The 14,430-nt window shown below is 37.1% G+C and overlaps 1 protein-coding gene across 3 annotated transcripts in view; it reads left to right on the plus strand.

Annotated features, from left to right (window-relative positions):
- The window catches only part of TP53INP2 (tumor protein p53 inducible nuclear protein 2), a 161,974-nt gene that overhangs the window by 34,369 nt on the left and 113,175 nt on the right, over nt 1–14,430 (plus strand). Inside the window, exon 1 of one of the 3 annotated variants that reach the window (XM_044090283.1) lies at nt 7,604–7,628. The exons of the other annotated variants lie outside the window; for them this stretch is intronic. The gene's annotated coding sequence lies outside the window, so the exon portion shown is untranslated. Of the gene's footprint in view, nt 1–7,603; nt 7,629–14,430 lie in introns of those variants that run through there. 3 annotated transcript variants of the gene reach the window in all.

Raw genomic sequence — 14,430 nt, forward strand, 5'->3', positions numbered from 1 at the left:
ACCTTTCCAGTTGCATGCTTTCTCACAGCCATGCTGAAGGCTGCCTCCTGGCAGTGACATTGTGAACCTAACACCCACCCAGCGCTATTAATTTGCATCTTTACCTGTTCCTTGTGGCAGCATGTGGAGACTCTGCCTCCCCCCACCCCCATACAGGCAAACTCATCCTCACTTCACAGCTCCAAAAAGGTCACAATCCACTAAATGAACTTTGATCTCTTGGGCCATGGTTAGGGCTTTGTCCTCCTGTGCCATCACAGCTGGCTAAATCTACCATGAAATTTGTTATAGGCAGATTTTTCACTCCAATGTGAACAATGGCCATGTAAAATCATCCTTAATCATTTTATGTTGCTAGAGATGTTCTCTGATTTAGACATATGCAGACATGACAATGTCACAAAACTATACAGTCTAGTAAGGTACGTATGTAGTAAGGTATGTATCTTTTTCACAAATGATACCACCATTTGCTGGGATGTTTTAAGGGTTAACAGGCCTTAATATGTGGTTATGAGCTTTTGAATCTGGCTTAGTTTAGTTTTAACTAAGAGTTTTGCTGTTACGGACTGTCCCCACTGCTATGGTGTAGTGATTGTGTGCATTTGGTTTACTGTATTGTGGGAAAAGTGTATGATATGTTACATGTATAAGGTTCAGGTTTTGATGAACATATGACTTCTTGAAGTACAGGTGAAGATTTTGTGAGTTTAGTCTTCATAACATTTGCATGTGATGTGCATATGTTGTCATGGTGGGTCTGCTAATGAAACTTTAGCTGCAATGTTTCTGATATAATTAACTCATTTACCATGCATTCCTTTTTGACACAAACTTAAATGCATTTTCTGTGAGCATGTGTCAGTTGTTAGACATGCAGCAAAATCTCAAAAGATCATAGAGTTGGAGTCTTATGTGATTTTTGTGGTGTTAAATGTCTAAACGTATTATACCACCAGGCTGATTGTTGGTATTTGGTGATAACTGTTAACTATAAAGTCTTTTAATGTTAGCTTAGAAAGTGACTCCATACCTAAAGTGTCATCCTATGAAAACAATAACATTCAAATTTGTATTGCATACTGATCCTTAAAGTTAAACCGCTAATGCAAATAGTTGATATTCACATTAAATCTATGCTGTTGCTTATGAAGTGATTTTCACTGAGGAAGAAAATTACATTCTGCCTTAAATGTTTGTACTTGTTAATGCTATTACTGGTATCTGGCCAGAGCAAGCTATGAACTGCCAAGGCAGGGATTCTGTATCTGTAGTCTAACAAACAAAGGCACATTGCCACCATCTGCTTTTGATTTCCCCAGATCAGATTCAAGGATGTTTCGTAGAATTGAGATCACACTTTATACTGCAGTGTAGCTGTGCAAAAGCTCAGTAAACTGGGTCAGATACGTGCTGGTACAGTGCAAATACACAATTAGCCACCTTTTCCCCAGAAAGAAAATGTAAAAGAGTGCAAGTCGGAACTTTCACATGGCTTTTATAATCCTGGTTTATAGCACTTCCAGTCCTCATTTTCCCATTACCACATAGGCAGATAATATGTTAGCTAATGGATTAACAGGGGAGATAAGAGATAACACAGTAACTTAAATGATTTAAGTCACGTAATACAATTGTAAACTATTGTACAGCTAACCTTCTCCTGAACAAATTTACCAAGTAGCCAGTGAAGATGAACCAAGTAGGAGTGAAACTTGTCAGTACTGATTCATATAGGCTGTAGGACTAAAGAGCAAGGGTGCAATGAAATAGCAGAAATAATGTATCCACAGAACAGGAGATTGACAGATGAAATTAGCATTTGCCAGAAAAAGTAACTGACGCTGTAATAGCTAAATATGGAAATGTGCATCACACAGTTATGAATGACTCTCAGATTAAGCATAGTCTATTTCTAAGATATCTGAATGAACTTATAGTATAAAAAGTGGCAGAATCAACAGGCTTTTGACCCTTTTGTGGTACTTGTATCTGCATGCATCTGAAATCCATAAAAAGGATCTTTTTGGGAGAATATTTCATTCTGTTTCCATGTTAATAGCATTTCTCTCTTTAAGTGAGGCTGCCGAGTGACGTGCACTGGTGTTAGCCTGCTTTGATACCTCCATCCACCGCTGGAAGCATAGAAATGTCCTGTTATATATTCCATTTTTTGCTGTGTGATAACCCTTATAAAAGCAATCCTGTACGAATCTTTGAGTCCATCCATGGAGAAGCAGGAGGACACTCATGGAAAATGCTTATTGCTATCCTAGTGTCCTTCACTGTAAAGATGGAAGTAGTTAGTTAGGCTTTGTAATATTATAGTGAATGACCTATGGCTATCATATCATGGCAGTGTGAGTATGGGATTAATCATCCATATACATAGAGTCATGATAAGAATACAAACACTTAAGGGGAACGCCATCCCACCATCTGGTGTTACTTTGCACCCAATAGATTCATTGTGAAGATGAAGTCATATTAATGGTTGGCATGTCTGAACAGCTAGCTAGAATGAAGTACAGGAGGAACCTCATCTGAATCTAAGAGTTAGTGCAGACAGTTGGGACTATGAGTTTTAATGAGCTGCTTGTTGTGGCCGTGAGTTTGATTCCCTCTGCTTCACATTGCCAATTGTGTGACTGAACAAGTCAGTTAACCAGATAGCGCTCCTGGGCTTAGTCTAAAAAAGTTCATTGTGGGTCACTGCTCAACCCATGTTAAATACAAAATAGAATCCTATCCCAGTTCTCTCCAAGAAGTTCAGTGGTACAGAGGAGTGGGGATCTTCATCAATGCTGTTGTGTTGGACAGCCCAGGTACTTGTGAATTCTGATGATAACCCATTTCTTCCACATTCTGAAGTGAGTGAGTGAGAGAGTGATGTAACAGAGTCAATACCAACAATCAGCTTGGTGGTATAATACTTGCGTTTAGACATTTAACACCACACAAATCTCATAACACTTCAAACTGTATCATTTTTTGAGATTAAATTAATTTTGCTGTATGTATCAGCTGGGGCAAACACGACATACCTTAACCATATAATAAAGGAAAAAAATTGAATGTATCCTATTTAAATGTAAAATAATAAAATATGATCAACTCATACATAGGTAGTGACAGTGAATTCTTCTTTCATATGACGGGTAATTTCTGACTGCAGCAGCCTAGCCCATATCACTGTGTCAAAGGACTTAACATACGGCATACCTGAAAGAAAATGTTGGTGTTCAGTTTCACTTGTCTTTCCACTTCAGATTTCTTTACCAGTATATAGAAAGAACATCCTAAAAGTTGATTTTAATTGTATAAATGTTAATTTAATTCACAGGTATTGGACGCACCATGTCATCCAGTTTCACTTGTCTTTCCACATCAGATTTCTGTACCAGTATAAAGAACATCCATAAAATTGCTTTTAATTGTATAAATGTTAATTTAATTCATAAGTATAATTGGACACACCATGTCACAGATGAAGCCACAAGAGATGTTTCAGTTCACAGCCTGCACTTCTGGGTGGGGCTGCAGTTCACAGCCTGCACTTCTGGGCACTGTTGTATAATAAGGCGAGTATAAACAGAAATGTGAGTTTGCCTAATGGGAAAGGTCTGTGCACTAGTAATCAGCTGTATAAATAAGAATGTGGCTATATTAGTGAGAAAATAATTTTTAAAAATATTTTATTTTTATTTTATTTATTTTACATTTGTTTACTTGGATAGTCCGACTGGACACATGTCCTTTTTCACTGGAGGCCTAGGGAGAAAAGCTCCACATAGAACGAACAGAGATGGCAAAATACAGAGAATACAGACAAATAATAACATGGACATCAAGATTATTACAGGATAAATTTAGACAATACGTAGGTGATCCCATAAATTTTACAGATTAGTATAGTAGACATTACAGTGTTATAAAGAGCGACATTCCTGCTGTTAATTTAATGTTTAAATTATTGAGTTGAGAGAATCACTGTCAGGAGCATTTCCTTATCCTGCAGTTGAGATGTTAAACCAAGACCCCATCAGCCTGCGATACTGGTGGCTCAACTGCCAGTTAAAATGTCTCCCTGCACTGGATGCGAAAGTATGAGGGAAGGCATCATTCAAACAGAGAAAAAAGATTAAAATAATAGAGTAGAACTTAAAAGAAAACCAAATTAATAAAAAATAAATGTAAATAATCACTATAAAGTAAATCAGATGTAAAAATTCAACACAGTGATACTATTTAATATAAAAATGTACTTAACTAAACAAACGTTTACTCCAAAGAGTCTTTCAGCATAGCTCATTTGGTTTATTCCAACCCACATTCTGCTTCCTGAGCAGATTATTTCAGATAGTTCACTTTATATGTAACTGACTCTCCTCACATACTTTGTACCACCTGAGCCTTTGGCCGCCTTCGTATGATAGTGACAGCTGCCAGGGACACATCCTACTTTACTCAGTTTTATTCAAAAATCCTTAATATTTTAAAAAGTATATTTGTTTTAGTCTTTTTTCCTATTCATATGCTGATCATGTATGCATTTCCTTTCAAGAGAGAGGGGAGCCTTCTTACTACAAAAGATCTGTTTACCATCCAACATAAGAAAGGAACTTTTTTTTCCATTTACTACCTTTAAAACCTTCTTTTATTTTGTACCACTGACATACTCAGTCAGTTTTCCACTTTTAAAAGATATTTCTATAACAAATGTATTCATATAATTCCTACTTCTGATCTTAGCATTTATGGACTTGGCTCTCCTGGTTTTAACCTTCTTCCATACAGATCTCACTGTCTTCCTTTTCAACATCTGGGTTTTATCCAGTCATGTTCCTGTTACTCATCGCCTTTAGATTGTCTCTGTTACTTTTTTCCATTAACAGGTAAAGTAAAAGATCAACAAAATATTCATGAACCTTGTTTCCTTATCAGGATGGTAGACTAACAGAGTTTCTCAGTTTCTAAGAAAATTTAAGCATTCTTCGGTTTAATTCTTTCCTCTCATCTTTTGAATTAAACACATGCGGTCTCCATTTCGATTATTCTGTCACTCACATCTCATCTCAAACAAGTTTGAAGTCCATTATAAAATGTAAATTCTGTTCTCTTTCATATCCCAGAAAATTTGGGTTTAATCTCCATGCTCTTTCTAAAGAACCTGGTGCAAAACTGTGATCTGATTGTCCATTAAACCCGCTCCTACCTTTTTGCTGTCCATATTTTGAGACATAAAACATGACCATATGTAGACATAGTATGTCCCTGAAATATATGCAACTCTGGTCATGTCCCCTCTGCTGTTACTTCAGTTTTATCCTGTCTTTCACAGTCCAGCTCTGGCCACCTCATTCACATTATCATCCTGTTCTAACACACTGTGTCACTTGAATACATCAGTTAAAGTTGTCGTTTTGTAGGTTTTCCTCCTATTTCTTTACTGACTTATCAGCAGCACTCCAGACGTCCTCCTCAGTTTCCAGTTCTTCCTCTCAAATTACTCCTTCTGATGGTATATAAAATATTTGGATACTATGGAACTTAACCAGACAGTACATGTCTGTGATAATTTACTATAGAGGTTAGATTAGATTAAATATTCATGTTAGCATACAGAAAGCTGTTTCGTGCTGTGAGCAAAACTTAGTAACAGAAAACCAAGGGCTGCAAAAATTGTCATAGTCCTGCATGCATTAGTGTTCATTTGACATACACTGTATTGACAGCAAGCAGAAATTTCCTGTTTAGCAGCAAGAATATATTACCTCCTAAACAGCCCCCCGAAAAAAAAAAATACATGAGTTCCTTAGTTGTTGAAGTTCTACCTACCATAATGACTATATTAATTACATAGTAGAGCACAGAGCTGCAAATTTAAGCCGAATCACTGGAAGTTAATAGATGTAATGATGTGTTTTGGATAGAGTACACATAAGCATGGAAAAACTGTTAGGTATTCCTAGTTTAATGATTTGCAAACTCATATATTTGTAGTTACTGTTTACTGAAATATGGGTACATACTAGAAATGTAACAAAAATAAATACATAAATAAAAATCAGTTTTACTGCTTATTCACAGAAGGGCCTTACTTCTCGTCCAGATAATCATGAGCTTGTCGTTTTTTAAAGTAATGGAAATGGTGACTGAGGATCTGTCACAGAAATAAGTGGAAGACCTCTTGTTCCTAGAGAAAGTGAAGGGAAGGTCCTGACTTTTAAATGTGGTAGAATTCTGTTAATAAGTAATTCATGTTGCCATTGTAGGTCTGTCAGTTCACACAGCATATCTGAATCTAATAACATCATTTGTTATGATCCTGTATGGAGGCTAACTGGATAAGATAAATGTTTTTTTAAATATGAACAGCTATCTGATTAACTAAATAAAAAAAAGGTTACTTAATAAAACACACATTCTGTGTGTATGTGGGGGTATACCCTCAAACAGAATGCATACGACCAGTAGAGTGTCCCAGTGGTCTGCACTGAACTCTTTACTATTTAGTGTATTTTTTTTTCAGAGGTGAAACTGAGTAACAAAATATGTAAATGAATGCAAGATGGTAAGCATCATCATGCAGGAAATGTCTAGACATGATGGCTTATAGTGCATTGACAACAATCACATGTTCAGTGTATGCAGTGTGCACTGTCCATCACTTTTGGAAGAACAGCATGAGCTTTGATTATGAAAATAATGGTTGTACACTGAAAACAGGTGTTGTTATAAGGAACCTAGTTGTAGTGCTGTGTAACCTTGAACAAACTGGATACTTAGCACGTTCATGCCTTAAGTTGTCTTCCCATAAAAGGTGCTTAAATTGCCCACTGGAACCACACAGTCATTGAACTACAAAAAAATCATTTTTGTAGTTTGGAGAAAATAGTTAGAAAGCTTGAGTGTCATTAATATTTGGTGTTTTACATGATGTATTATGGGTGTGCTCATAGATATCCAGAAATTGCATTCTGTCACTTATACAGACCAGGAAAGAAATAATAACCAATGTTATTGTCTATTACTGGTGTGTGTCAAAGTAAACTTTATTGTCATACAGATCAACACAGAGGAAAAAGTGCGTGTTACTGCACAAAATTTCAATACTCTGGCTCGTACCATAAGAATTATAGTTTACAGAAGGAAGATTAATAATAATTTAAAAATACTGAACTAGAAATCAAAAATAAGATACTAAAAATAAACACAAAGTATAAAGTGAACTATGTAGATAACAATGACATATTGCACATAAATAATGTTTGTTTACCCATTTAGCAGGTTAGGCTATGGGTTTGTTGTTCAGCAGTCTGATAGCATGTGGGAAGAAGCTGTTATGGAATCTGGATGTCCTGCATCTAATGCTTCTGTAGCGCTTCCTTGTTGGCAGTAGTTTGAACGGTCCGTAGGCCAGATGATGTATATCCCTCAGTAGTTTTCGAACTCTGCCATAGCATCTGTTTGAATATATATCCTGTAGGGACTGAAGGTTGGAGCCAATGATTTTTGTGGCTTGTTTAATTATCTTATCCAGTGCCTTCCGATCGAATTGAGAGCAATTTCCATACCAGACAATGATGTTGTTTGTAAATACGCCCTCAATTGTGGCTCTGTAGAAGGTAAGTAGGACCTGTGGAGGGTGTAGGACGTGTGTGTGTGTGTGTGTGTGTGTGTGTGTGTGTGTGTGTGTGTGTGTGTGTGTCTTGTGATGTGGGAGGGGGTCAGTGAATCTATTTAGATTTTCAGTGACAGTTTGAGCAATGCTTTATTTTAAAAGGTCACCACCAGCCTTCATGCCTCTTTAACACATGAACTCGCTGACATATCTTGAGTAATTGATGCTTGCATAATGTTTATAAGGCGAAGTTCGTAACTTGTACTCATTTAACTTTCAAAAAGAATTTCTTGCATTCCAAACCTGTGTGTCACTATTGCGTCCTCTGTGTGCATGACACAGCTGTGTCATTAAATGCAGTAACAGTTATGGGCAAGTCTGGGCATAACACTTTGGTGGACAAATCTGATTATAATTGTGAAAGACAAGTGCACTGAAATCTTTTCAGTAGCTATGATTAACATGTATTTAAAAATGTTTCATCTCAACTCTGTTAAACTGAAATGCCTTGCACTTGTTTATGATAAATAGCAATTGTATTAGTTTTAGACATGTTGCTATATTTGAGTATATGAATCAAATGTTTTGTTCTGTTACTGTAGTAAGTATAAAAAAGTAAGATCAATGTCACAAAAAGAGTAAACTGAGTGAAAATAAAACGAATGAAGTCGTGTCAGAAAAAAAAGTAATGCATAGTACTTGCTACAGTGATTTCCTGGAGATATTTCTTACACTGAGGAGTATATAAAATATTTAATTCTGAAGTAGTGATAGTGTTTATGAAAAGCCAGCTGTAGCAGTTCTGAAGCATATGCTAGAGAGGTACAGCAGTGCAAATTAGTCAAACAGTGTTCAGGATGTAACTAATGTCAAATTTACTGTTGTCCAAAGTATGGCACATTGTCACTGTACTGGAAGGAGAGTAGTAGTACAATCAAGATTTCAGCTTTCCAGTGAGTAAAAAATGGGCTCCCTACAGGAATTTTGAACACTGATAAAGCAAGTTCTAAAACAATAAAAATCCAAGTGTTATTTAACACAGATAGTAGCGAACTTCAAAAGTTTGTTACATTTTTAAATCATTTTGGGAAGCAATACCCCCCTACACACACACACGTACCTGCCTCTTAATATATATTAATTCCAAAATTGCTAAATGTTGGAGAAAAGGGAATACTTCAAGGTACAGTTTCAAAGTCATTATGTAGTTCTATGTATTTACATTTAAATTCTCAGAGGTCTAAGGAATCACAGTTACTATCCTCGAACATCATGGGAACCAGATTAAAAAAAGGGAAGTGTACTTTTTCTCTGATGGTGTGTACCCATAGAGTTTGAGTAATTACATGAGGTCCACAAAGGCTTGCCCATCCCGTACTCCCCAACAAAAGGCATTGTTTCTGTATTTTTCTGAAAGTTCACCTGCATGTAACAATATTCTGAGCTTTGGCTATATTTTTCACCCACTGAAATGCCAGCTTTTGGCTGTAGATGTTCCTAAATCGAACTTCAGCACCTGTACTGTTTCATATTGTGTTCTATACATTCAAGTTTGACAGTCTTGTTCATGAACAAGTCTGGAATGAGTCACTGACATTCACCTCTTAAATGTGCAGAAAGCAAAGGCAGATGTGTTGCTCTTTTTTTTCTAGTTAAGCCAATACTTCATTTATAAGCCTTGCCTTACATGCAGCTTGAAGTAAGTCTGAGTTTATGAATATGCACAATTGTTGAAGGATTATGTCCAGACAGGAAACTGTATTCCTTTTACTATGTAACCAGCCCAGTTGAGCAACACTGCTGTGTTACGTGAGTACAGTTCCATATGCCTTGTGTGGCTTTATAATATATGAACTGATATTCAACCCCTTGATGCTATGTACAGAAACAAAGGCTGTAAGAGTATGCAATCACATTAAGTTTCTCTGAAAGATCACCATGGACTTCTACCATGACTAATAATTTCTACAGTAAAATACTGCCTTTGCAAACCCATGTAACATCAGTGAGCTGTAATGAAACAATGACTACAATCATATTTATGCTATATGATAATAATAGTAGGTTTTCCATAATTATTTTACGGTAATGTGTTTTGTTTGTTAATTTCATGCATTGTCCTGAAAATAAATAATACAGCATTATCTAACTTATTTAGTGGAAAAACCACAAGAATGCCAGCATTTTAAAAAAGTGTTAGATATAACCATAGCTCCTATGTCCTATTTTTTTTAAATGTCTTTAGCTACATATTCTCTGTTGTGAATCAGGATCTTTTTTGTCTTGAGGCAGCAGAGGGGGAGGTGGGAAGCCTTTTGGTCATTCACAATGCTTCACAGATGGCAAGTGGCAGCATTACAGCTGAGTGTAGATTCTGCATTTGAATGAGTAATCCTTGTTAATTGGAAACCCAAGCCCTACCTATGGGAGTCCAAATCATTATCCCAGACAGCTCCTGGGTAGGGTTTTGTTGGCTGGCTTCCACAACTACCAAAAAAAAAAAATTTTCTGAAATGTCCTTTGTTGCATCAGCAATGTGTATTTTGTAATTGTTACTTATGCTGCTACTGTAACAGAGATATTTCAGACAATTCGATCTAGAATTGTAGAAATGGTAATCCTTACAGAATAAGAATGTGGGGGGTGGGGGCTGTTCAAACTAGCGGCGAGTCTGTTTAACAGCAGTCTTGATGAGGGAGTTATGTGGTAGCAGTGCCTTCTTGTTTGCCACGTTTTTGTAAATTATTTTACTGTTACAGAAGCCGCCAAGGCTAGGATGTTGGTGAAGCCTGCTCATTGTGTAGAAATGGATAAGGTAAAATCTAAGATCCAGACTCAGTCCACTGAAGCAAATACTAACAGTGCATATAATGCAGCAGCTATTAATTTATTTTTTTCCTCCTCTCTTAGATAAATTAAGACCAGTCTTAGAATGACCTAGAAAAAAAGCTATAGCTCCAGAGTGACACTAAATTTACATTTGTTGAAGGCTAAGCAATGTGCTTATGGTCACTTAGTGCTTCTGTGTCCATGTGACGCATATGTACATATATACACTCACATGCACACAAATTATACACTGCTGATTTGATAGTGCAACTGATGTACAAAGTTGTCTAGTTACAGTACTAATGTACTATAAACAGCACAATTCCAAACATGCTGCTGATGGATACTGTTGTATGTTCCTTGCTGTGCCTGTACACTGTTGTAAATTTTACCTTTATAATTTCAGTTACAGAATGTTACTTTGTGGAGACGTTACTTCAAGTAAGGACAGTTTGGCCCTGGAGTATTCAGACAGGATTTGCTGGAATTGATACCCTTTGTTTACTGGACAGACTAGCATAAATGCTCCCCTGAACACATTTAGGAACTATACCAGGATGCTTACTCCATAACAAGGGCAGCTTGTGCTTCAGTGCATTAACCCATCGAATTAACTTTCTTCCCAGTTTGTAAATAGCCATAACAGCTCAGGTCTCACTTAGTGAATAGATGCCTAGATTAGCACTAGGCTAACTGCCCTTGTGGGCCATTTTAATCTTAGCCAATTATCCCATGTGGGATTTAAACCCTGTACCTTGTGTCTGTAAGGTAAACACCTAACCATTATGCCAACCTCCCTCCACACACCATGCGTTCATTGACACTTTTCTAGACTTATCTTTCATTGCTTCCAGCAGGGCAGCCCAGAATGCACACCACTGATGAACACTGTAGCTGAAACTGATTCGCTGTCCCCCCAACACACTCCCGCTACTAGTCCACCTCTTTAGATAACTGCCAGGTAAAAAGTGCTGTAGGAATAAACAGTTGCTGATAAGAGGGAACATGGAATAATAAAAAAACACCTAAATGCTGTGGTAAGCATAACAGAATTAAGTACCAGTGTGCTGTCTAGGGGATTAGCTTTCTGAGGGTTATGTCGCTACATGTCAGCTCAACAGCTATTCTAGCCAAGGAATAAAAATATAAAAGTAATAATAATAATAATAATATGTGCATTTTTAAGGAGACTGTCACTGTTTCAAGATGCCAACTGCTAGCAAAAGTACATCTTGGTACAGTGCTTACTATGACATAGTATGTAATGAGTACTTAATGAAGTCTAGATAAACCAGGACTACAATTTTAATTATAGAGATGATTGGCAAAAAGTATAAAGATGGCAAAAACGTGATATGACACAGGAACAGAAAGCCCTTTTGGACAAAAAAGCTACACCGCTAGGATAGGGTTAAACTCAACTTTTAATAATAAAATCAGTCCTAACTTCACTACATATCAGATTAAGTCTGATTAGCACCATGGAATAGAAGGATACAGCCACGACTACTGCCCAGGTGACCTGGGCTTGATTATCCCCTTGAGAGTCTGAAGCACTGGCAAGTGGAGGATGGATGGTGAGCATTTGTATGCGTCTGACTGATCACTGGCCGAGAGTAGGGATGCTCGGGGTGGGGTTGTTATCTTCAGGGTGGCAGGTTGCACCTACATATTCATCCCTAAACAGCACAGGTGTGTACAAGGGGGTAGAACTTGGGGTATAGCAAAAAATTCTCCTTGGCAGCAGTATGATGCTCCCCTGCAGAGCCTTGCACTCTTCAATGGCCCTGAACATGGGATAGAGAAAGTCCAGAGGAGATCTATTGGGTTTGGTAGACTCGTATGATAAGGAGAGGATCCCAGCAGTAGCTAACAGATGTGGGAAGGGAATATTTACAAAAAATAAACTCTTATTAGGTTTAAAAAAATCATCTTTGTGTTTCTGTATTGTTGCATTCCCAGGATGCATACCTGTTAACTGTCAAGATTTTTGCAGAATGTCCAGTTTTTTCACATATTTTTGGTTAGTGCTTCATAAAATTTGTGTTTTTTTCTGGCATCTCCCTGAGGAATGAAGTCAATAAGTAATGACATAGATTTCACTTTCAAACGTTATAGCCTTCAGAAAATTAATGGCAACTCAAAGCCTGACATTCTACTACCTATGTTTATAAGAGCAATATTTAAAATCTGCCCCTATTTATGGGCCTTTATACTCGTATTATTTTAGGCTTTGTCCAGATTTCTTGAGTTAAGAGGTTGAGATGCATGTCTGGACATTTAGACAATGATTACTGTAAATAATTACAGCTGCTACACTTTTCATCCCTGAAAACAATCTTGAAGCATGTACTGAGGCTGTCAGCCTCTCAAATGTCCACAATTTTGCAGAATGTCTGAATTTCTGCCACATATCTTTAGTCTGTTCCTAATAAAAGTTATAGTTTTCTGGCAAATCATTGGGGACTGAAGTAATTAAATAATGAATGATAAAGAGTTTCAGACTTCATATCCTCCAGAAAATGCATGCTAATGCAAAACCTGTTACCTAGCAACTTATCAAAGTTTATATGAGCAATATTTAAAATCACCCCCTATTTTTGGGCCTTTGTCCCTCCATTATTTTATGCTTTGTCCAGATTTCATGTCCTACGAGGTTGAGAGGCATGTGGGCTGCTATGCAGGAACTTCTAAAGTTGAGCTGACACTGTGAATGGATCTTGTTGTAAACAAAGTAATTCATTTCTATCTCTGACAACTGATCTCAGAAAGCTGCATGTGACTAATACACTGCACTGAGCAAACCACTTCTCTGACTCTACTCTTTCCTTCTTTTATGTAAGTATAGTTTGTATCACTTCACTGGGTGGCCATGGTGGTGCAGAGTTTAGTGTTGCCACCTCACAGCAAGAGGTTCTCCGATTAGATTCTTGGCTGGGGTGCTTTCTGTGCAGAGTCTGCATCTCTGCCCTGAAGTCACAGGGGTTTCCTCCCACGTTACAAAAACATGCTGTAGGTGGATTGGATATTCCACTGCTAATCGTTCTGTAGACCGTTGTTCAGCTGTGGTGACCCCTAATGGAAAAAGCCGAAAGGAGAAGAAGTTTGTATCACTTCCCTGACCTACATGAGTGGATCAGAACCAACAGATGTGTGACACAACTGCAAGCAGTTTTGATTTGTTCTTTTAATGCCACCAAGATCTCAGGTAAAAGTTATCATTTAAAACACATTTTCTTTACTCACGTTTAAGAAATAGCTACAATTTATGCCTGAATTGTTAGTCAATTTATTAGTTAATTAAGAGAGTGAAGGTTAAGAAGTTCTTATCCACAGAAACAATGAAGTACTTCAAACCCGGTGTGTATTGCTGTTTATCTGCTAGATTTTATAGGTTATTGGCTCTCACAAAGAAATCATACTTGTGTAAAAGGAGATGGAGAGGCAAAACATTTTTCCCCCTGAAAGGCGTTTAATGTATTTGTTAGTTAGCAAAGATTCTTTCAAGCAAGGGCCCTTGCCAAATTACCAAATGCTACAAAAAATTTAACAAACACAGCATTTAGGTGTTTGCCATGTTGCAGCCTTTATCAGAAGTTTATTCCTGATCTTTTAAAAAATATTTCTTCTTGGATAGATATTTATTGCTTCATAGGTAAATAGGCTAAATGTCCCGGAACATTTTAAGCCCAGTCAGTAATGTGAGGTTAGAATCATACCCTGTACCATGTGTATATGGGGCAAAGACCTTTAACCATTATGCCAAACCCACCCCCAGTTTGTTCATGTAGAATAAGTTAGAAGCATGTGGTTAAATAAACATATGGGTTTATTGTGCATAACTGCACCTTGTTTAATAAACACATGATTGTTTTACCCCCAAACATCTAGTAAATTAAGGAATCAGTAGTCCAAAGAGTGACACTCACAAGGGTGAAAAACACACACAAAAAACATTTTTACAGGATACAAGTCCT

The sequence above is a fragment of the Protopterus annectens genome, chromosome 12.part0 (assembly GCF_019279795.1).
Source record: "Protopterus annectens isolate FY-2018-M chromosome 12.part0, PAN1.0, whole genome shotgun sequence".
Lineage (NCBI taxonomy): Eukaryota > Metazoa > Chordata > Ceratodontiformes > Protopteridae > Protopterus > Protopterus annectens.